The sequence below is a fragment of the Ahaetulla prasina genome, chromosome 3, assembly GCF_028640845.1.
Source record: "Ahaetulla prasina isolate Xishuangbanna chromosome 3, ASM2864084v1, whole genome shotgun sequence".
Taxonomy (NCBI): domain Eukaryota; kingdom Metazoa; phylum Chordata; class Lepidosauria; order Squamata; family Colubridae; genus Ahaetulla; species Ahaetulla prasina.
This window is the reverse complement of record NC_080541.1, coordinates 166509243-166534749: the sequence shown is the minus strand read 5'-3', so window position 1 is coordinate 166534749 and position 25507 is coordinate 166509243. Positions and strand designations below refer to the sequence as shown.

The 25507-nt window shown below is 37.7% G+C and overlaps 1 protein-coding gene across 1 annotated transcript in view; it reads right to left on the bottom strand.

The window, feature by feature from the left end:
* DAB1 (DAB adaptor protein 1) overlaps nt 1–25507 on the bottom strand; it is a 291295-nt gene that overhangs the window by 32620 nt on the left and 233168 nt on the right. The window lies entirely within an intron of this gene.

Below are 25507 nucleotides of genomic sequence, written 5' to 3'. Positions count from 1 at the left end.
ATTTTTTCAAAAACATCATTTTGTATGGGAATAGCTGTTGCTTTGTAATGTTTTCAAGTATCTCTTTTAAATTTAACAGGGAAGAGCTAAACAACCGGACATAAATACATAGCTAAATTGCTTAAATACGTATAGACATAAATTTTCCCCACCTCCCCGACTATTCTAGAGTGAACCCAGCCATTGCTATCCGGATTTCTCCTTAAAGGTATGACACATAGATCTTGGGTGCACCAAGATGATTTATTGCATGAAACATTTTCCCAAATCATTTTTATTGAATGATATAAATATGATATGAAATCTGGTTTTTTGAAAAATACAATTTAACTAAATTATTCAGCAAGACTTTACAAAATGTCTATGGTTTATTTTGAAATTCTGAAAGTTCAGAAATTCTGAGATTTAATTACAATATCAAATTCTGAATACTAATTAAGAGTCATAATTAGAATTCAGAATAGTAAAAGTTAAAAGGAGAGAACAGAATGTAGGTTTTTAACCAAAGGTTTAATGAAACAAAAACAGATCATTTCGGGGAAGGAATTTCAGTTAATTCTGAATGCCTGTTAAATCTGAATTGACATTATTTGTACCAATGTATATTACCAATTTGTATCATTTATGTCAATATAAAATTAAAGCTTTTAAGGCAACTGTATCAATTTAATCCATTTGCTTCATCACATAAGATATTCATAATGCAACAACACCAAGTACATTAGTTATATGAATAGCATAAACTAATACAAATTATGTCAATTATGTCAATTGTCTGGACTATTTCAGAAACAACAGACATTCTTTAGGTATTCAATTCGGACTAATTGTAGTTTGTTGTATCTGAAGTCTGCTAAATTTGGACAATTAAGCTTTTATTGCAATTAAAAACTTTCATGGAGCATACAAGAATAAAATTAAGACTATAATCAGTAATATGCGTGACAGAACAAAATTTCCCTTTCATGGCACCAAGAAGATGATAGAGTTAGCATTCTTTTTGGAGAAGTTATTCCTAAATGGAGACATACTCCTGGAAAACCAATGTGGTAGAACAGTTAAGACGGCAGAGTAAGATTGTGCTAACTTTCGTTCACGATTACCCTTATCCAAGTCTGCTATGTGACCATGGGCCAGCCATTTCTTTTCAGTCCATGCAGGGATTGCTGTTATAGGGAAAAAATCAAAGGAGATTCCCATCCAAGCCTGATGCTCCTGGAGGAGAGTTGAGTATAAATGTAATAACTAAAAAGGACTATTTCTGGATAGACAACACATCTGGGTCTTTGATGATCAATCTATTCTAGTCAACCTATTCTCCAAAGCACTGAACACAGGACAAGAAGCAATGGATAGAAACTAATCAAGGAAAGAATCAACCTAGAACTCTAAGGAGAAATTTCCTGACAGTTAGAACACTTAACCAGTGGAATGTTTTGCCTCCAGAAGTTGTGAATGCTCCAACACTGGAGATTTTTAAGAAGCGATTGGACAACCATTTGTCTGAAATGGTATAGGGTTTCCTGCTTGACCAGAGGGTTAAAGCAGAAGACCTCCAAAGTCCCTTCCAATTGTATTATTCTGTTATTATGATGACTTTGGTGAACAGGTAGGAGTTTGTGGGTTAAGGTATTATTTTAAAAATAGTAGCCCCAAGTCAAGGATATCTTTATACATTAACATTAATAAACTGAATTGGCATAGAAAATGAACTTTAGACAATGGAAATTGTAAACTAAAACGGGCATGTAACTGCTTCAGTTTGGATCAGATATACAGGATATCTATAGCAGGGGTCTCCAATCTTGGTACCTTTAAGACTTGTGGACTTCAACTCCCAGAGTTCCTCAGGACTTGAGTTAGAAATATGTTCAACCAAGAGAGACCCCTGATTTATAGCCTTGTGTCACTGGGCATTTTATTTATTTACACCCTTTACAGCAGGGGTCTCCAACCTTGTTCCCTTTAAGACTTGTGGACTTTTATTTTATTTTATTTTATTTTATTTTGTCACAACAGTATATACAATCATCAACATAAAAAATAATTCATCATGAGAGAAAAAGTATATATAAGTAAAAGTATAAGTAAAATTATGCATATAATACTATAATGAACAGAACAATAGGACAGGAACGGTAGGCACTTTTGTGCTCTTATGCACGCCCCTTATAGTCCTCTTAGGAATGGGGTGAGGTCAATAGTAGACAGTTTTTGGTTGAAGATTTTGGGGTTTTGAGTAGAGACTATAGAGTCAGATAGTGAGTTCCAAGCATTAACAACTCTGTTACAAAAGTCATATTTTCTGCAATCAAGTTTGAAACGGTTGACATTAAGTTTAAATCTATTGTTTGCTTTTGTATTGTTGCGATTGAAGCTGAAGTAGTCTTTTACAGGAAGGATATTACAATATCCTTCCTGTAAAATGATTCTGTGTGTTAAACACAGATCATGTCGGAGTTGGCGGAGTTCTAAGTTTTCTAAACCCAGGATTTCAAGCCTGGTGGTATAAGGTATTTTGTTGTTTTCAGAGGAGTGAAGAACTCTTCTAGTAAAATATTTCTGGACGCGTTCGATAGTATTAATGTGAGATGTGGTATGGGTTCCAGACGGATGAGCTGTATTCAAGAATAGGTCTGGCAAATGTTTTGTATGCTTTGGTTAGTAGTGTAGAGTTTTTGGAAAAGAAGCTATGTAACATTAAGTTTACAACTCCTAGAGCTTTTTTTGCTATGTAGTTGCAGTGGTCTTTGGCATTTAGGTCATTTGATATGAAAACTCCAAGGTCTTTGACAGGTAGGGGGTCATCAGTAAGGTAATGTCCATCAAGCTTGTACTTGATATTGGGGTTCTTTTTACCAATATGTAAAACTGAGCATTTCTGGTTGATATTTGAAGTTGCCAAGTTTTAGACCAATCTGAAACAAAGTCAAGGTCATTTTGAAGAGTAGAAGTATTGTTAGTAGTATTATATAGTAGATATAATTATTAGTTAGTTAGTGGTATTATATAGAGTAGAAGTATTGTTAGCTTTGCTGGCTGAGGGACTCTCGGAGTTGAAGTCCACAAGTCTTAAAGGGAACAAGACCCCTGCTTTACAGTACTTTACAGACTTCCTCAATCCTGCAAGACTCCATTAGTTCACAGAAAAGCCAACATAAAATAACTGAATCAGTATTTTTTTTTTAAAAAAACTCACAAATCAACCAAGATTACTGACACCCACAATCAATTCAAGCTAGTGGAGCACTAGGAAGCAGTTTTGGCAGTCTTGTACAATTCATAGAGAGATGGAGTCAAGTACAACTCAAAGGTGTGCTTAATTTTGCATGGGGGCTATAAACCCACTTTGCAAGATTATTTTGAGAAACTTTGGGGGGGGGGAGTATTATGTATTCTGGTTTTGGCCTTGAATTTTATTTTGAAAAATAAAGTTATAAATATAAGCTATTTTTTTATCCTTATGAACTTCTCATTTGGATTTGCCCCCCTTTTCTGGTTTATTTTTTATTTTTGCAAGACAAGATGGTCACTGTATATGTATCTCATGTTGAGTGAAAATATGTGACACACAGTAGACTCAGTCTAGATGTTTGGATTATTTTACCAATATGTAAGACTGAGCATTTGCTGGTTGATATTTGAAGTTGCCAAGTTTTAGACCAATCTGAAACAAAGTCAAGGTCATTTTGAAGAGTAGAAGTATTGTTAGTGGTATTATATAGTAGATATAATTATTAGTTAGTTAGTGGTATTATATAGAGTAGAAGTATTGTTAGCTTTGCTGGCTGAGGGACTCTCGGAGTTGAAGTCCACAAGTCTTAAAGGGAACAAGACCCCTGCTTTACAGTACTTTACAGACTTCCTCAATCCTGCAAGACTCCATTAGTTCACAGAAAAGCCAACATAAAATAACTGAATCAGTATTTTTTTTAAAAAACCTCACAAATCAACCAAGATTACTGACACCCACAATCAATTCAAGCTAGTGGAGCACTAGGAAGCAGTTTTGGCAGTCTTGTACAATTCATAGAGAGATGGAATCAAGTACAACTCAAAGGTGTGCTTAATTTTGCATGAGGGCTATAAACCCACTTTGCAAGATTATTTTGAGAAACTTTGGGGGGGGGGAGTATTATGTATTCTGGTTTTGGCCTTGAATTTTATTTTGAAAAATAAAGTTATAAATATAAGCTATTTTTTTATCCTTATGAACTTCTCATTTGGATTTGCCCCCCTTTTCTGGTTTATTTTTTATTTTTGCAAGACAAGATGGTCACTGTATATGTATCTCATGTTGAGTGAAAATATGTGACACACAGTAGACTCAGTCTAGATGTTTGGATTATATAGGCAAATTCATTATTGGCAAGGTGTTGCCTGCTGAATCCTGGCTACCCTTGAAAGATACCTAGAACCACTGCACCAATCATAAAATAAGTATTATTCTCCATTGGCAATAATCTGGTCATCATTTTCTATAGCAGTTGCAGCTTCCAAGTCCTTTCTAAAGGCAGTACCATGGAGAATATGATACTAGCTGAGTTGTAATTAGGGTATCTACTACAATCACCAGAGCATCTGGCTGAGATAGGCTTACAATTTCCCTCTTTTTAAAGAATTTCCTACTTATTTATACTAGTAATAATGAAGTACAAAGAATAATATGTCAGTACAATTAAAGCACTAAGTGATGTAAAGACAGAAACCAAATTTGAAAGAAATAGGAAATTGAAGAGACGTTAATAAATTAAGTTGGCTCAAATCACAATCATTTGCCAAATCTAGAATTAAGTTCTGCTAAAATAAACAGCATTTATTTTTATTTCTTCTCTTTTGAACAACACTTTGTGTTTTGCCCTATTCTTCTTACTCCCATGCCGTCTCACAGGGCATCCTCACCTGTGTCAATGGAACTGAATGCTATTTTGAAGATGTCCCGGGAAGTAGAACAGCCTAACAAGGGAGGAACATTGTGCAGAGTTCAACAAAGCATTAGCAACAGCAAGGCAAGACCTCCCAGAAAACAGTTGCCCAGTATGTTACTGCATGTCCCGAGAGTCCAATTATCAAGTAGCCCTTGGGCTGCGTCTTCCATAAGTTCTTGTTATGCATCACTTGCTGTGGAGGAAATACTTCCTATGGGTGAACCATTAGTATCTATTAGACCATGGAAATGTCTTCAGTTGAGATTTTGCTGGGCTGTACTGCACTAACTGGGGGCAAATATTTGCTCCTACCTGTCTTTACCTTTTGACATTTCAATAGAAAAGACTTTGCCAATTAAAGTAAACATTCACAGTACCCTGTGTGAAACTATGAGAAGATATGTGATTGCAGGATCCTTCTATAGGTTCCTTATCTGGAATATAATTTTTAATCACTTGGCAATTTATGTCACATAGATAAAAATATACAAACAAAGCTGATAATTAAGTCAGTAAAGAATACGTGACCAAGCTACAACTGCCTGAAATAGAAGCCCTGCTAATAAACTTTGAACCTTTCTGCATCACCATATCAGAAATAAATATTTTATGCATTGTAAAAGATGTATATGTGTCTCAGTGGGTAGCTGTTGCATTTAAATCTTCCTGTATCAGCATGTCGAAAATAAATATTCTTATTTATTCTCATTGATGCATAGGCGTCTCAGTGGGTAGATGTTGTGTGTTTTGCCCAAAGTATCTTTGTCCTGGACTTTGTGTGTCATGCTAAAATGCTGACGACAACTTTACATTAAAATATATAAGATTTCTTTATTAAAATACAGACATTCTATTTTTCTGTCTCTAGTGGAGTCATTAAAACAGTAAAAAACCAAGAACTACCACTACAAAACAGCAGCAATATTAATTTTTCAAAAGAAACGAAATCCTCAGTAGGCTACTAATGATGTTACTAGGGTATATTAATTAGCTAAGACCCAATTTAAATTTGATTACTGGATCTGGCAAGAATGAATTTGAATGCGAGATTTATAAAGAAAAATTTGATTCAAACCAATTTGAGATCTGATGAAACAGCCTTATAATGGGAAGAATATAAATGCTTTAGCTATTGTACTTCATTTTTATTGTATTGTACTATATTTTTCAGTAGAATAGGCTAGGTTTAGGACTTACTAGCAAGTTTAGCCTCTTCTGGGAATATCAGTTGTAAAACATTTTTTAAACGCCTGAAGTATGTATGTTATCGTATCTATATTCTATTAAAACTTGCATTGTCATGACTTTAAACTGGGTGAAATAGTGCATCATAGGGAAGTTTTTGAATGAAGGTAACTCAAATGAACTAAGTTACAGAAAATCATCCAAAATCAGGGACTCACGATTCCTGAGGAAATGATATTTAAGAAGATCGTGGCTGTGAAAGTGAAGCCAGCTGCTACTCTGTGCTGGGCTGCTGCTACAGTGGTGTGATCTTCGTTTTCAATGTTCCCATTCAGACTTGCAATCCTTTGTTCTCTCCCCACCCAGCAGTAATCACTTAACTGCCTGATGGAAAGGTAAGGGAAGGGGTAAGGGATGCATACCAGTCTTGATCGGGACTTTCCCCTGCATGCCTTCACTGATGCATGTTGCTTCCCTCGTTTGTATGGCACCTCTTGTGCTCCTGGCGTACCCTCCCTAACCTGCATTGCCCCCCATACACCGTCACTGACTTGCACAGCACCTCTTGCGTACCCCCATTCACATTTACCAGCTCACCCTCCCTAGTGCCATCCTCAACAAGTGTGGTAACTCTCATGCCAACACGCACCCTACTTGACTCATCTGTATGTTTTATAAACACCCTTGACATCAACACACTCTTTCTTGATCCACCCAGCAACTCCAGGCATCGTTCCTGGCCTATGTCGTCCACCTGCATGCCCCCCCACAGTGGCTCATCTCAGGTGCACACCCACACACCTTTCCAAACACACAAGACACCTTTCACACTGAAGGAAAAAGGGCTTTGTTGTGACTTTTTCCTCATCATGCTATAACTGGAGTGAAAAAGCCCTTTTCTCTCAACATGGTTTGAAACCTAACCTGGTTCTGATGACATGGAGAACAAATAGTGTAGCTAAGAGGTAAAGAGGCAATGAAGAAAGAGAGGGAAGCCATCCTTTGTCCAAAATTGTCCTAAAAGTGCGTTTTCATAAGGCACCTGGACTTTTGTTTTTACTTGAGGTCATTTCACTTCTCATCCAAGAAGCTGACCAAGTTGAAGAAGCTTCTTGGATGAGAAGTGAAATGTCCTCAAGGAAAAACAAAGTCCAGGTGCCTTTTGAAAAAGCACTTTTGGGTCAACCATGACCTAGACGACTGAGAATCTCCTTAGACATTTGTGCAGAATTACAGCAGCTCAGATTTCAAAACATGCACTGAGGAAGGAAAAAGATGCTGCTAGAATTCTGTCACATGGCCGAACAAGAGAGCACTGCCCTCCTTCCCAGTACACTGCTCTTGAGCTTTGCAGATCTTTAAAAGGTAAATAAGCAATTGTGAGGGGTGGAGAACTGTCTGAAATTTGGTGGGGAACAAAGCAGGCCCAGTTCCTTTGGGGGCCGGCCAGGCAGGATGGGGAGGGAATAAATAGTGGGTATGCTAAAGTGTCTCTCGTAAGGGAGAATGATTGGGTGGGTTCTGTAGAATTCGTAACTTTGAATCATTTATATAGCTTTTGGGAGGTCACAAGAAGAGTCCTCCACTCCTCTGCTCGCAACAAAATACCTTATGCCACCAGACTTGAAATTCTGGGTTTAGAAAATTTAGAACTATGCCGCCTTCGGTATGACCTAAGCATAGCTCATAAAATCATCTGCTACAATGTCCTACCTGTCAATGACTACTTCAGCTTCAACCACAACAATACACGAGCACACAATAGATACAAACTTAAAGTGAACCGCTCCAAACTCGATTGCAGAAAATATGACTTCAGTAACAGAGTTGTTAATGCCTGGAATTCACTACCAGACTCTGTGGTCTCATCCGAAAACCCCAAAAACTTTAACCTAAGACTGTCTACTGTTGACCTCACCCCATTCCTAAGAGGTCTGTAAGAAGTGTGCATAAGAGCACCAGCATGCCTACCATCCCTGTCCTAATGTTCCCTTTAATTGTATTCACTTTATGTATTCAATTCATGCTTATACTTATATATATATTATCCAATATGCACTCAACAAAATTTAAAAAAAAACTTTGAATGGTCAATTAAATGTTGTACCTTGAGGATTATTCAATAGTATTCAGTGAAACTATACGATATAGGGCAATTCAAAACTGAATGTTCATTTTTCATTTCAGGAATGATTTTAGTTTAGTTCTTTTGAATTATCTTGGAAATTAACAGGAAAGCAACACAAAGGATAGTTCAAAGTGGAATAACTTTTTTCAGTTGATTATACAATCTTCTGAAGGGTTTTACTCTCTATAGTTAAACTAAGATTTTACTGGTGTGAGTTTGCTATAAAGGTAAAGGTTCCCCTCGCACATATGTGCTAGTTGTTCCCGACTCTAGGGGGCGGTGCTCATCTCCGTTTCAAAGCCGAAGAGCCAGCACTGTCCGAAGACATCTCCGTGGTCATGTGGCCAGCATAACTAAACACCAAAGGCACACGGAACGCTGTTACCTTCCCACCAAAAGTTACCCCTATTTTACTACTTGCATTTTTACATGCTTTCGAACTGCTAGGTTGGCAGAAGCTGGGACAAGTAACGGGAGTTCACTCTGTTACACAGCACTAGGGATTTGAACCGCTGAACTGCTGACCTTCAGATCGACAAGTTTAGCATCTTAGCCTCTGAGTCACTGTGTCCCTATAAGTTTGCTATAAGGATTAGTTAAATATGGACCGTTTAAAGTAGTTTATGAGCTTTTGTGTATGTGTGCCTTCATGTCTCTTGGTGATGGTCTGCACTAATTCTTACAATGTCCATAGCAAGACTTTTGGAAGTAGTTCACCACTGCATTGTTCCTAGGGTGAGTTGAGCTGGGCCTAGAACTCACAGACTCCCGGTCTTTTGCCTGGTGTCTCTCAACCACTATACCAAATTGACTCTCCTATAGTTTACATGTTTTATTTCCCATTGTTCGTACTGTTCAGTGAAGTTAGTTAAATGTGTTAATTATATAACACATCCTGGTGTTTAGTTCATAACTTGGAAGCTGCATATAAAAATTTGCATAGAATTGTATGTATGCTACCTTCAAAGCTGCATAATATCTATTAAGGAATTAATTACATTTTTAATACTTAAGATCTTTGCAACAGGAAACATTTGAGCAAATCATAAAAATATCTGTCTTGATCTAATGGATGGAGATACCAATTCAAAAATGTAATAAAGTAGTTAATTGCTTTGTCTCTGTACTGAAAAATGCATTATTAAAAAGCCTGTTTAAAACTGGCACATTTTAGAAATGCAAACTCTGGAAGATGAGAATAAAACTGTTTCTTAACTCTGTTGGATTTTCATTACTCAATTGCATGACTTATTTAAAAATCTCCTTTGCTGGTAGAGCAAAAGGACTGCAGATTTTATTAAAATGTACGTATATATGTATGAACATAAAATGTTATACTTCTAAGATAACTATTGTTACTTAGAAAGGGTTAAACTCTGAACATACCTGAACATATTTTAATTTGTATGAGCAAATGAAAATTCTGTAGGTTCAATAATTATTGCAATAAACAAGGATTGGAAATCTCATAGTGAGATATAGTTTGCATAAACAACGGTTTACTGTTACATAATAGCCTGCATCAAACTTAGTTTATTTTTCACATCATACCCACTGCCCAATAATTGATACCTTATATCAGAAAAGATGCCAAAAAATTAAGAAGATATTCCACTCTTTCAGGCAACATAACACAGATACAAAGCTTAGGAAAAAAAGAAGAAGAAAAGAAACATTATTGTTTTGGCTTGCCAAATAAGATAATGAATAATAACAAAAAATGAATATTTAAAATATAGATATTTTACAGATAACCACATCCGATATTGAAAAAATAAATGTGAGAAGGTGTTAAAAGTCTAAGACTGGCAGAAACCAGTTGAAATCCACTTATAATCATGGAAGCTCCCTTGTTGATTATGGACTTGTTATTCACTCAGGGCAAGCAATCTCAAAATTATGATGAAAATAAAATAAAGGATATAGGAATAGCACTTAAGACATATACTACTTCAAAGTGCTTTACAGCCCCCTCTAAGCGGTTTACAGAGTCATCATATTGCCCTCAACAGTCTGGGTCCTCATTTTACCAACTTTGGAAGAATGAAAGGCTGAGTCAACCTTGAGCCTGGTAAGATTCAAACCGCCAAACTTCAGGCAGCCGGCAGCCAGCAGAAGCAGCCTGCAGAACTGCATTCTAACCACTGCACCACCACAGCTCATAGCAGTGTAAGTTTCTTTGAGTCCCTAGAGTTTGATTCGTATGAAAATTAACAAAGTAAACCAGGGGAAAATATGTCAGAGAATTAAAAAATCATGCTTAGCATAGAAATATGAATAGATTTTTTAAAACACCTCTTCATGGTGTTAACATAATGAAGTGAAACTAAAAAACAGGACAATTAAAGATTGATAACAGAAATTGTTTCTTTATATAATTGTCAGTTTAACAGCATCATTTGTTCTTGTTAGATGATGTCCAACAATTAATCATTTTAGAAAGGCTCTGGAGAAATTCACCCATGAGATAACCATTAATGGTTCCTAGCTTTAATAGCTTCAAACTATTTCCTGAATCATGGCAGGTGCTACCAGCTCCCAAGGAACAGTAGCGAAAAAGGACAGGCTGCTCATTAGTTTCCTGAACAAATCTGTTTTGTCACTACAGTTAGTCCTCGAATTGTGACTATTTGTTTTAAAAAGTTTCTAAATTACAATTGCCTTAGAAAAAGTGACTTATGATCTGTCCTTGAAGTTATCACACCAAGCTGTGGTCACATAAACACAATTTGAACGATTGGCAACTGGCTCACATTTACAACAGTAAATCATGTGATCACAATTTGTGACCTTTCCAGCTGCCTTCCAATAAGTCGTTGCTTAACGACTGCAGTAAAAATAGTTCTAAAATCAGGGCATGTGATGATTCACTTAATGACCCCATCACTTAGCAACTAAAATTCTGATCCCAATTTTAGCAACTAAAATTCTGATCCCAATTTTGATCATAATTTGAGAACTATCTGTATATAACACAGAATGAAAGAGTAAATGGTATGATCCACCAGGATTCTTACGTTACAGAAATATGAAGAAAGGAAGGCTGACAGATTGATTGTTCGATAGATAATATTCATATCCAATCTTAGATTTTCATCATGATGATCTGTTTGTAGCCTGGTCAGTTACGTTTTCCAATGGTGTATCCATTGCAGTTGTAACTGAGTTGACCTACTTCACTGTTGAATCTTCTCTTTCCTTCCATCTTTCACAGAATTATAGACTTGCCCAGAAACTAAGATCTTCATATAATAGGTCAAAAATATGTGGATTTGAGCCTGGTCAACTGTGTCTTGAATGAGAACTTTGGATTGATTTGTTCAATGATCCATCTATTTTTTTTCTTTGGCTGGTTGTGGTATTTTCAAGATTTTTCTCCAACTCTGAAGTTCAAAAGCACTCCTTCAGCCCTCCTTCTTCAAGTTCCACTTAACAATAAAACTGCCCATCTATTTAAAAGCATCTCACTGATTTTTTCATTGTCTTTTTTACTCTTTGCTTTGGCAACAAATTCCTTTCTTTCCCATCTGCTCATTAACTAGCTTTGTATCTGGCTGCCTAGCTGCACTGTAGTTTTTTTTAAAAAAAATCTACAGATTTACTACACTCTTCATAGCTCATGCCATATATTTTAAAAGTTCATATTTGATCCTAGCAGAATCTAGACATTTGTATTGTTTTAGCACAATCTACATACATACATACATACATACATACATACATACATACATATATATTTTTAATCCAGGGGTGGGTTGTACTTACCTTTACACGATGCCCACACACGTGCTCTGCTCGTGCTCTTCTGCGCATGTGCAGAAGAGTTTTGATGATGTTTGGGTCAGTGGGCAGAGCCTCCCACCGGTTTTACTACCGCTGCTATACAACCGGTCCAAACCAGGGGCAACCTACCACTGATTTAATCGTAAGCTGATTACATGCAGAAGCATTATAATTTTGCATTATTGTATAAAGATTTCACTACTATAAATTTTGTCTCATGGTCAGAAAACCCTGATTATTTCTGAAAGGTGAATAAATGTATTTATAAATATGTGACTAGATTAACAACCACAAGTTACAAACTATTCAAGAAGTGATTTAACATTCCAGTTTATTTGCCAACTTGATTCAAAGAAAGGTATTCAGATAATCAACATGTGAATTGATCCATTTAGGTTTGCATTACTCAACACAATCTATAGTCAAATTAATTCTAAATTCCCTCTGCGTTGTATTTGTTTACCTTTAAATCACAGTCTCATTAAAAGGTAGGAACTACGATCAGGAAATAATACTAAAAGCAGTCACATTCACTACACTAATATCTTTATACCACTTCTCCTGGTATGATTCTCCTGGTATGATTCCCATTTCACTTTAGAAAATTTAAACTTATGTATTCTTGCTGTACTGAAGATTTATATATGATCATAATAATGAGAATCAATTATCAAGTTTTTGAGGTGGTAAAAAATGCATCCTCAGAGCTAAGCATTGTGAACCAAGGGCAGTGTTTAAGCATGAATAATCAACAAAAGAGATGCACGCTAGAAAATATTATATATTGACCAGTGGTGGAATCCAATTTTTTTTTAGTTCTGTGGGCATGGCTTGGTGAGCGTGGTGTGGCAGGGGAAGGATATTGCAAAATGCCCATTCCTTCCCCACTCTGGGGCCAGCCAGAGGTGGTTTTTGCCAGTTCTCCAAACTACTCAAAATTTCCACTACCGGTTCTCCAGAATCTGTCAGAACCTGGTGGATTTCACCCCTGATATTGACTGTTTTTTCAAAGCAGGTGATCAGCAAGGAAGCACTTTTAGAGGACTGTTCGAGCATTTGGTAGCAGGACTGCAAAAACAAAAAGGGCTAAAGCTTTTTTTTTAAAAAAACTTAACGATAGTATTTTTATTATATATTTATTTAACTTGTATTCCGCCTTTGTTATTTTTACAAATTACTCAAGGTGGCAACCCCATTCAACCTACCTTCCTCCTATTTTCCCACAACAATCCTGTGAGGTGAACTGGACTGAGACAAAGTGACTGGCCCAAAGTCACCCAACAGATTTTCATGCCTAACTTGAACTTGCTTTTATGGTCGGACTTGAACTCATGGTCTCCTGCTTTCTAGCTTGGTGCCTTAACTACTAGACCAAACTGGCATGGGCAGGGTTTTGATCTTTACATATTTTTTAATGCTGAAGATTCAGGCAAAAGTATTAAGGTTAGATTTACTGCTTTTATCATAATTCTTCCTTCCCTTTGTAACTTTTTTTTTGTTGAGCATGGCATACACATAATTTGTTGTGAATTAGTGCTGCCTGTCAAAGCCTGATAACTGATTATACACAGATTTTCAGCCTGGAGAAAAAGTCAAGGTGGTATATTAAGGACAGTAGATCAGAAATTGTTTGTAATTGAATTTTGCATGGTGTTTGTAGTTGAATTTTGCATTTACTGGTGGCGGGACTGCAACTTCTCAATCATCTGAGACCAGCAGTTTAATGGTTTCTTTAAATATAATTTAAGAACATGGAACTTCCTCTGTGGCAAACACTTTCCTATTGCTTACATAAATTATTGTGTAATTTTGAATTACACAATTCAAAATAATAAAAACCTGATATCTGAAGTCACTATCTCACACAGCTCCCACTGTTGGGACAGCCCAGTTTACAACTTTATATGGCTATAAACCACCCAAAATGTCATACAAATATGGCCGATTCAGACCCAACCTTAATTGATAACTTCTCCTATGAATATATATAGCCATGTGCTATCTTTTAGTCTTCATTTGGTAGGATGTTTCTTGGAAGTAACTCGCAGATTGTTAAGAACAAATAAACGACTGTGCTGAAGATAGATATGCATGGAAAGCATGGTTATATTTATAAAGCTTAACAACATCTTTTACACTAACATAGCCTGATGATGCATTTTATACTGTAGAGAACAGAGTATGTATTTTCTGTTTAATAATTACAGATAATCCTTAATTTATGACTAGTTACTTAGCAACCATTCAAAATCATGATGGACTTCCTCAGGGGTACTTATGACTTGGATTCAAAGTTCCAATGACTGGGGATTAACACACACATGGTCATGTGATGTTATTTTGGATATTTGGCAGCCAGCCTGAATTTACAGTAGTTTATGTGATCATGTGACTATGATTGATATTTCCTGCCCCCCCCCAGTAGAAAATGGTAGTTCTACTTCCATTTTCTCACAAAAAAACCACCCATTATGGATTCATTTAATTACTGCCACATACACTTAATAACCACTTGAAAAAAGGTCATAAAATCAGGTGCAGTCACTTGATGACCTGCTTAACGACCAACATGACATATGGCCATAATCTGTGGCTCAGTTATGATAAACATAAATATTGTATAGCAATAATTTTCTTATTTCCAAACGAGTGGCTCTAAAGGTAGAGAAATAAGGTAGATGGAATCGAGGCAGAGAATGCATGTTCTGACATGATACTAGGCATAAAGTAAGTATTTTGAACAGAATATGGCTATAATTCCTGGATCATATAAACTTCTAGCCAAAAACAATTCAAAAAAATCATTGAAAATATTATAACACTATTAAAGTTTTGCTGTCTTTATATTATATTTTGCCCGAGATCCTGTGATTGATACAGTTCTCTTGTCTGCTCCAATGCTGTGAGAACTACCGTATGTTTTTGTCTAACTGATTCTTTTCCAGGCCATGATGCAGTCATTTTTCATTTCCTGCTGCTAAAGTCTGGAGAGAGTATTTTGGATGCAATATCTTTCTGGATTCTTTGTTATAGGGATAGACCGTGATGCTGTATCATCCTCCAAAGACGTTTTATCACTTTCAATAAATAATCTCTGTTGGGCTAAGCAGAAATGCTATGTTCTTACATTGCAGAAGTTGTTGGAAACAGTTAAAATATTTAATTTTAAGAAAGAACAAGTTCTTGATCTACTCGCCCTTTCAATAAGACCACTCACTCACTTAAAAGTTTTTAAAATGGATCATCCAAGGATTAATTTATCTTTAATTTTTACTTTCTTTTGATTCACTAGTCATACCAGAAGAGTCCAGATAAAATATTTCAAACCTAGTAATAACCGCAACTAGTGATGACAAATGGAAAATTCAAAAGATTCATTTGACCTTTATGATGCCACAAATCAAGTCAAAAGACTTTCGTCCATTTGACAGATGCACAATGTGCAAATTTCCCGATATCACTTTCTCTCTTCTTCTTTGTTTAAACATACCAAATTGTAAATTTAGGTAGAGAGCAAGAACCAAAACTCAATGACAAGGAATATGATTTGCAAGCAGACAAATCCTAGAATCTATCTCAGAAATCTCTATGACTAGGAAACATGATTTTGACATCCTGGTTAATTCCTTCTTTTAGTGAAAATGACACTGAGTTAGATAATAGTCATACATAACTTAAGGCAGTTTTATATATTGGAAAGGGAAAAAGAACTGGCTGGAAAATCTGACTGCAATGAATCCCTCCAATAATCCAAAGAGCTTCAGGTTTTCCGACAAAGTGCAATATTTCAGCCTTCAATAATCTTCATGACTTTCAGCCCCAGCTTTCTAATATCTATCGTGTGAGAGTGAAGGACTCTGGGATTTTTGCAAAGCTTTCTCCATGTTGCAATTAATATCTACCTACACACAAAAAACAGATGAGTTTTCAGAAGGTATGAAAATGTGTTCAAGTGAGACTAAAATAGCAATTCTGCTCCCTTGAGAGGCTCCAAATACTTTAAGAGGAATGTGAGCAAGGATCTTCATGGAAAAGAAGATTCATGAAGTCATCTGCCTCTAAAAAAGTGTGTGCCCTGGATTCTAATGTTCTGAACAAAAATGAAATGGCCAATCTCATCCTAATTCTCTGTTAATGTGGAAAACTGAAAACTTATGAATAATTGCTCCTAAAAAGCAGTTCAACTAGGGTGTATAGCAGTATTTCTCTTTTAACCATCAACATAAGAACTGACGCTGAGAAAATAATATATAGAATGTCATGAAAAGAATAAGGACAGACTTAACACAGAACCAACTCAGGAAAGAAATGAAGCTTTGGAAATAACCCTTTGTGTGGTTATTTCCACACAGCAGAATCGATGAGAAACAACTTGAAAAAGTCACCAGATATCAAGATTTGAGAATCGAATTGCAGATTCTCTGGCATAAACCAGTGCAGGTGGTTCCAGTGGTACTCGGCACACTGGGAGCTGTGCCTAAAGACCAAGGCAAGCACTTAAAAGCAATTGGCGCTGACAAGATCACCATTGGTCAGCTTCAGAAGGCCACCTTACTGGGATCTGCTCACTTAATTTGCCGATACATCATGCAGTCCTAAATGCTTGGGAAGTATTCGACTAGTGATCTGTGATACGAAATCCAGCATAGTTATCTCGTTTGCTGTGTATACTGTCATTTTGTGTAAATAAAATAATAATAATAAAGTAATAATAATAACGGAGTTGGAAGGGACCTTGGAAGTCTTCTAGTCCAACTACCTGCCCAGGCAGGAAACCCTACACCACTTCAGACAAATGATTATCCAAAATCTTAAAAATTTCCAGTGTTGGAGCATTCACAACTTCTGTAGGCAAGTTGTTCCATTTATTAATTGTTCTAACTGTCAGGAAATTTCTCCTTAGTTTTAAGCTGCTTCTTTCCTTGATTAGTTTCTACCCATTGCTTCTTGTTCTACCTTCAGGTGCTTTGGAGAATAGTTTGACTCCCTCTTTTTTGTGGCAACCCCTGAGATATTAGAACACTGCTATCATGTCTCCCCTAGTCCTTCTTTTCATTAAACTAGACATACTCAGTTCCTGCAACCGTTCTTCATATGTTTTAGCCTCCAGTCTCCTAATCATCTTTGTTGCTCTTCTCTGCACTCCTTCTAAAGTCTCAACATCTTTTTTACATTGTGGTGACCAAAACTGAATGCAATATTCCAAGTGTGGCCTTAACAAGGCATTATAAAGTGGTATTAACACTTCACGTGATTTTGATTCTATCCCTCTGTTTATGCAGCCTAGAACTCTGTTGGCTTTTTTGGCAGTTGCTGCACACTGCTGGCTCATCTTTAAATGGTTGTCCACTAGGACTCCAAGATCCCTCTCACAGTTACTACTATTGAGCAAGGTACCACATCTTTGGTATCTTTGTTGTTGTTTTTTGCTTAAATGTAGAATCTTACTTTTTTCACTGTTGATTTTCATTTTGTTAGATAGTGCCCAATGTTCAAGTCTGTCAAGATCTTTCTGTATCTTGAGCCTATCCTCTAGAGTGTTGGCTATTCCTGCCAGCTTGGTGTCATCTGCAAATTTGATGAGTTCCCCATCTATCTATCCCCTCGTCCAAGTCATTGATGAAGATGTTAAAGAGTACTGGGCCTAAAACAGAGCCTTGAGGTAGTCCACTGCATACTTCCCTCCATGTAGATGCAGTTCCATTGAGGACTACACGTTGAGTGCAATTGGTCAGCCAGTTATGAATCCATCTGGTGTCTACATTTTTCTTCTTTATCTAATAGTAGGTTGTGGTCTACTTTATCAAATGCTTTACTGAAGTCCAAGTAAATTATATCAACAGCATTCCTTTGGTCCACTAATTTTGTCACTTCCTCTGAATCATTTTCAAATACACATAGCCACTGTCCTCTGAATTCTGGTCTCTGTAATATTTCCATAATGATGGTTTTCCCATAACTAAGCTTACTACATAATGAAACTATTTTAACCTGCTCAATGAAAAATTCTTTCATAGGCTGCAATAAGGAAGCATCAAAGTAACTGCAGCTGTTTCACTCTTTGGAAGCGAAAACAGCAGGTATGGTAGAACCTTTAGAGGGCATTTTGTCTAACTATCATTTTAGATTTTTTCATAAGATAATGAAAAAGATCTTCTGCAGTCACGACATAAACCTAAGACTGAAAATCAGACTTGTCAGATGTGACATCTTTTCTAGGCTGCTCTATGAAGTAGAGAGTTGGTCTCTGTCAGAAAACCACTTGGAAGAAACTAGAAGCATTTGAAATGTGGATTTATAGATGACTGTTATGTATAAGCTAGGTTGACAAAATTACAAATGAGGAGGTGATAAGCCACCTGGGAAAGCAAAGGGAAATCATCAAAGCTATTAAAAAGCGAAAGTTAGAATATTTTGGATGTGATGCAACACCCAGAAAAGTACGGCATCCTTCACTTAATCCTCCAGGGAAAGATTGAAGGCAAACGAGGTCCAGGCAGAAGAAGAACATCATGGCTTCAAAAGGGACCGCTTTGGACAAAACTCAGCAGCATTTTTTCATGCAGCTGTTGACAAAAATAGGATTGCTAACATGATCTCCAACGTCTGATGACGGATATGGCACAACAAGAAGAAGATTTTTATTTAAAAAGAAATCCTTGGGCTTTTTGTGAGGTAGGGTAGCAAGGATGAGAAAAAGAAAAAAGCCTAAATTATTCTGTATTAGCTGCTAAATTGGCAGAAGTGGGAAAACACGGAGATATGCCACACAGATAAGCAGGCTACAGAGGAAAAATGGCATTTATAGCGTGATCACTTTTAAATATTTAAACCAATGCCTGTAAGTATTAGTCACGCATCTATTTACTAAATTGGGCAAAATGTATCTCAATTCTGCAGAACTTTAAAAACAAGTAAGGTTTGACTCCAAGCTGCATGCTTGTTTGACCTACATCAGACTAGTCGGCCTTGAACTCACATTCAAAGTGCTAAAAGCAAAACTGACATTTAGTTGTGTCAATAGGATCCGATCAGAACTGTAACATTCCATTAGCACAAGACATAGCAAAGTTAAGGCTGGCCAATTTGAGAGTTGAGAAAATACACGATGATGGTATATATTAACCACAGTAAAGATCTCTGATAGGCAATGAGGATAGATTTCATTAGGCAATAAAGTTCACAGGTTAACCCTCCATTCCTGCAGGGCCCCCATCAATGTGCCCCTTTTAAAGTCCCTATTTTTATTTGCAAATCTATTTCAGTAGTTGACTTAATGCTCTGTTGAAGATAATCCTCCCTTCAAAGCTCTGTAAAACTAAAGAATGATGTGTGTTACAATTTCCTATCTTTCTGGGCCGTGGTGGCTCAGGCTGTAAGATAGCCTGTTATTAAAACACAGCAGCCTGCAATTACTGCAGGTTCAAGTCCCACCAGGCCCAAGGTTGACTCAGCCTTCCATCCTTTATAAGGTAGGTAAAATGAGGACCCAGATTGTTGGGGGGGGGCAATAAGTTGACTTTGTAAATATACAAATAGAATGAGACTATTGCCTTACACACTGTAAGCCGCCCTGAGTCTTCGGAGAAGGGCGGGATCTAAATGTAAAAAAAAAAAAATCTAAAAAGAAAGAAAAATGGAAAGAAACCACACCATACAGTAGATACAAAAACTAATTGTTTATGAAAAGTGGCTTGCCTTTCTGAACTGCCATGCTCAAAAGAGTTTTATCCGTTGCTCTCTTTTTTCAAATATGTCCATTATTACAAGATGGTCCAAGCAGAAAATTGAGGCTTTTATCACGTGAAGCAGAAGAATGAGTATATGTGACACTTGGCTTTACTGCCTGCTGCGTCTTTATTTTTCCTGTACCATAAACTGTTTCATCTACTGTCCCTCCCTTGCTCTTACATTTTGTGCCTATTCTTCTTACATCAGAAGCAGGGCCTTTAATCTGCAGACACTTAAGATGCTTCAGAACTGCTAAATATATTGATGGAAGGAAGGAAGGCACTGATGAACAAATTCTGCAATACAACACAAGATGGTCATATTGTCATCAAAACTAAAAATGATCAGAGTAGAAAAAATAAATGGCGTATTTTCAAGGAGACACTTCAGAGCGATATAGCCATGTTAATTTTGTGAACAACAATAGTATTAAGAGGCCAGTTAATGTATCTGGATGACCAGGGATGCACAGTATCCTCTGGTGTAAAATACAGAAGGCCTTTGAATAGTATTCCAGGATCTCAGTTCAAAAAAAGAAATGGAAGGGGGTCAGGTCATTTATTTTACCTGCCAATTTGAATAAAATAAAGCATATCTTAATTAGTCTCTATCATTAATTATTTCTTCCAGTTTTCAGGGCCAGAATGCTCAGGTCAAGGATATCTGCATTTAAATAAGATCATCATCAACCTGGGAATACAATTACCTTTTAGAGATAAACGTAATGGCAAGTGACATTTGCTTTTTAGCAGTGTCACTAAATGTCTTGATGACATAATATTTTTAAAATAACTGTTTGATTATCATAATGCATGGATATGATTCGATTACACTTTCTATATCTGATGTTACGGCCAGCATCTCAGTCTTAGAAATATACTATTCTCCTTCTAAATTCCACAAGATAAATACATTGAAATAAATTTAATTTGTATGCCCATGATCTTTATTATTTTTAAAGCACTTCTATGTATATTTTTTAAAACGGTATTTTAGTGATCTCATTTTGCACTGAAATGTTTTGGCTCTTCCTGAATTATTGAAAGAATGACAGTGCATTCTATTTAATACTTTTGGTAGAAATGCAATGTCACCAGCTATTTTTGTGATAAAGAGGTAATCCTTGACTTACTACCATTTGTTCAAAACCATTTAGGGTTGTAACAGTGCTGAATGGATTTATGACCAGTACCAAATATTATGACTGCTGCAGTGCCTCACAGTCAGGTGATCACAATTTGTATGCTTGGCAATCCACGTGCATGTATGGCTGATTGCAGAGATGCTGCAACTGCTCTACTCACTGACCTTCCTCATCCCCCCTGCTGGGTACTTTTGAGTACTTCTCACTCACCTGGGCCTTGGGCCTACTTCCTTCCTGCCTATTCTCACAATCTGAGAATTGTCTCCATTTCTAAAATGGTGCCCACTTCCAGGATGGCTTCTATATAGGAAGGCTTCACATCACTTTGGCTGATTCTCTTTTGGAAAAGTGATCTTCTGAAATGCCTTTCTGAAAGAATACCCTACTAATGTGCCCTTTTTTCTCATGTTATTCTGGAAGTGCCTGCCATTCTTGCAATCTGTCCTGACAGCACCAGGTGGCCTCTGCAGGAAGGCTGTATTCTTTTGGATAGTTGATCTTTAGAAAAGATAAGAGGAGCAAGATGTGATGGGGTGATGAAGATGTTCACAGGTGTGGAATGCAGTGAGGTGGAAAGATGTGCTTCAGGGGATGGGAGAGTTCTTGTTGTGAACCCCCAGCAGTCTTTGGAGCGGACAGTGAGGAGGCTGGGGAGGAACATGGGACAGTCCTGGAGTCTGGGGAATGCTCGGACAAGGGCTGTGCATCGGAGGCAGAGATGGGGCCAGGGCCATCTGAGAGTTATGTGCGGACTCCGGAGCCTCCAGAGTTGGACATCAGAGAGACAGAGGAACAGGGGGAGTCTGCTCCTAGTGCGCGCATGTACAGAGCTGCCAGAAGGCAAGAACAGTTAAAACAAAAGGGACAACTTGGAGATGAATGACATAAGACATAAAGGAAGAACAAAGGCACGTGGGCCTTTGCAGGAAGCAACGTTGTGGATGGGGTTGGTTTGTACTTTGAAGCTCCATTTTTGACTCTGTGTTCCTTGTGGCCTTGCCAAGATAATTACCAATTAGGTTTTTGGCAGCGTGTCAAAGAAGATAAAGAACTGTTCCTAGGTGCCTAGTGCAGGGTACATGTGAGCTGGGAGGTGTTGCAGTGCGAGTCTGAGCCTGTGCCAGGGCCTACCCCATGCCTAGGCACCCCATGCTCTACTTAAAAATCCATTCAGTCGCTTAACAATTGCAATGGGAAAAACTAGGATTATGCTTGTTAAAACAATGTGATCATGTGGGCAACTGATATAATGACTGCAACAACTTACAACCATAATTCCAGGCTTAACTGGGATCATAAATCAAGAACTATCTTTAATTTAATCTTACATAGAACATTATTTCTGAACACCAATCAGAAACTTTAGTAGCAGATGGCAAAAACCTCCTAATATATAAATAATAAATAATATTTCAGGAAAACTAATCATAATACATGTTTACCTCTTTGTTTATTCAAACATGTATATTGCAAACCTACAGACAAGCATGCTTACCAAGTAGTTTTGAGAAATATGTAATATAGGAACAAAGTTTTGATCTGAGATAAATTTTAATCATGAATAGAAAAATGTGACTAAATTTTTTATTGTTCTATTTTCACAGAGAGACATTGCACTACTTTCACCTCTACCCAGTAAGCTCTATGATCCTTCTTCTCAAGTGTGATGGGTCAAAGTTGGGATTAGCAGAGCAAATCCTGTTGCTATAGCAAGAAGACATTTGAAACCTTCCTGCATCAATGGCCAAGAGTTTCCCAAGAAAGATACTGTAATAAGCCTGAGGAACAGCTCCTCAAAAAGTTAAATTGTGGAATGTCAGTAAGATCAGAGAGATTTTAGGTGAACTTCTTTGCCTAAAGAAAAAGGCAAGTTACAAGATTCTAAGGTGGGAAAACAGGAACATCATTAGGAAAGAAAGGAAGGAAGGAGTTTATTGCTATTAGTAAAGATTTAACCACAGAGAAGTCATTCACCATTTCTGCTTGTTAAATTTTGGTCTTTCCTGTCTTTTCTTATGGCTTATTATTGAAAATGTACTTCATTGACAACCAAGAACGGCATAGTTGGGTCTATCAATTTAAATGAAAGTTCAGAACTAAGATGATCCACTTTTAAATAAATTTGGCTAGATAGGCAATAGGTCATCAGTGGTTTCGGGGTGAGTTATCATCTGTACGCTGATGATACTCAGCTGTACTTTTCCACCCCGGACCACCCCAACGAAGCGGTCAAAGTGCTGTCCCGGTGTTTGGAGGCTGTAAGGGTCTGGATGGGGAGAAACAGACTCAAGCGCAATCCCTCCAAGACAGAGTGGCTGTGGATGCCGGCACCCCGGTACAGTCAGCTGCATCTGCAGCTGACTGTCGGGGGCGAGTTAGTGGCCCCAAAGGAGGTGGTTCGCAACTTGGGTGTCCTCCTGGATGGACGGCTGTCCTTTGATGAACATCTGGCGGCCGTCTCCAGGAGGGCCTTTTACCAAGTTCGCTTGGTCCGCCAGTTGCGTCCCTTCCTTGACCGGGATGCCTTATGCACAGTCACTCACGCTCTGGTTACGTCTGGGTTGGATTACTGCAATGCTCTCTACATGGGGCTGCCCTTGAGGTGCACCCGGAGGCTACAGTTAGTCCAGAATGCGGCTGCACGAGTGGTAACGGGAGCCGCTCGTGGCTCCCATGTAACATTACTACTCCGTAGTCTGCACTGGCTTCCTGTGGTTTTTCGGGTGCGCTTCAAGATTTTGGTTACTACCTTTAAAGCACTCCATGGCTTAGGATCCGGGTACTTACGAGACCGCCTGCTGTTACCCTTTGCCTCCCACCGACCCGTACGCTCTCACAGAGAGGGTCTCCTCAGGGTGCCATCCGCCAAACAGTGTCGGCTGGCGGCCCCCAGGAGTAGGGCCTTCTCTGTGGGGGCAGCGACGCTCTGGAATGAACTTCCCCCTGGCCTACGTGCCTGATCTTCGGACCTTCCGTCATGAGCTTAAAACACATTTATTTATTCAAGCGGGACTGGCATAATATTGTTGAATTTTAAATTTGGGGTTCTGTAAATATTTTAAATTTTAAATTTTAAATCTAAATTTTTAAATTATCAGCCTTTTATAATCTGCTATGTTTTAAATGTTGTTTTAAATTGTATATATATTGTGTTTTATCTTTGGCTGTACACCGCCCTGAGTCCTTCGGGAGAAGGGCAGTATAAAAATTTAATAAATAAATAAATAAATAAATAAATAAATAAATAAATAAATAGGCACAGCATCGTTCCTTTTTCTCTCTCCCACTAGTCCAAGTGGCAATCTGTCCCAATTAAAGGTGCAGTTTTTAATGGCGACAAATTCCAAAATACGTGTCAGCCTCATTGTGCCCATACAAATAAATTGATAGATAAAGGTGCTCTACAAAGATATGTAGACACACTCACATTTCCCAATGCAACTCACAACACTCTTTCCACTTTAACTTTTCCATTTTCCCCCAAACAATAGTGTGTATTCTTGATATTTGGCTTCTTCCAGGGGTTTTATTAAAGCCAAGAAGCCTGTCGTAACAGGGGTGAAATGCTACCGGTTTTCTCCAGTTCGGGAGAACCGATAGTGATAAAAACTACCGGTTCGGCGAACTGGTGGTGAAAAAAAAAGCTACCTTCTTGGGTGAACTGGTAGTTAGCTACCAGTTCGATTGAACCAATAGTAAAAAAAGCTACCAGTTCGGGTGAACTGGTAGTTAGCTGGTTCTGGCAAACTGGTAGTTAAAAAAAGCTACTGGTTCCTCTGAACCAGTATATCTGACGATCAGCTCTGCAGCGGGGTTTAACTTTGCTAGAAAGCAGAAAATCCTGCTTTCTAGCAAAGCTAAATCGCGTGCCACAGCTGATCCCCCCCTCGTTTCTACTTATCTTCCCAAGCCTCCTTTTGGAGCATACTGCACATGTGCGCAGAGGGCACATTTGTTGCTCACTGCACATGCAGCATGTGGTTGGTACGCACTGCGCATGCAGCACACATTTGGTACATGGCATGTATGCTCAGCCAGCAAACCGGTAGCAAACCAGTTTAGATTTCACCACTGTGTGGTAAGTATTCTCCTTGACTTCACTGGTTTTATGCCTTTGTATCTTCATGCTGCATGTCCCCTCCCAATAACATTGGCCGATAAACAAAGTGTGATGAAGAAACAGAGGAAAGAATAAATGTTTAAAGATCATTTTTTTTGCCCTTATAAATTAAAATGAATGAGTGAGCAAATGCTGTAAAAAAATAGTTTTGTTTCTTTGTGTAAGTTTTTTCAGATGGGAATTATCACATTCATAGAACAGCCATCCAACAAATGTTACAGAAATTCCCAGGAAAAATAAATGAATCACTAATGGGATGATAAAATATCTGTATGGAGTGTGGAATAGGTTTCCTGGCTGGCTTAAGCAAGTTGTTTATATTGCTGGAGGGCAATGCATGCAGATGCTACACCGAATGCCATCTGGACACGCTACTTTTGAAGATACAAGAAAAGCAAAGCAAGATAAACTTAAAATATGACAAGGGAGTACAAGCAGTCAAACACAAATTAGATACCTGTGATAGAGATCATCTAGCAACACTCAGT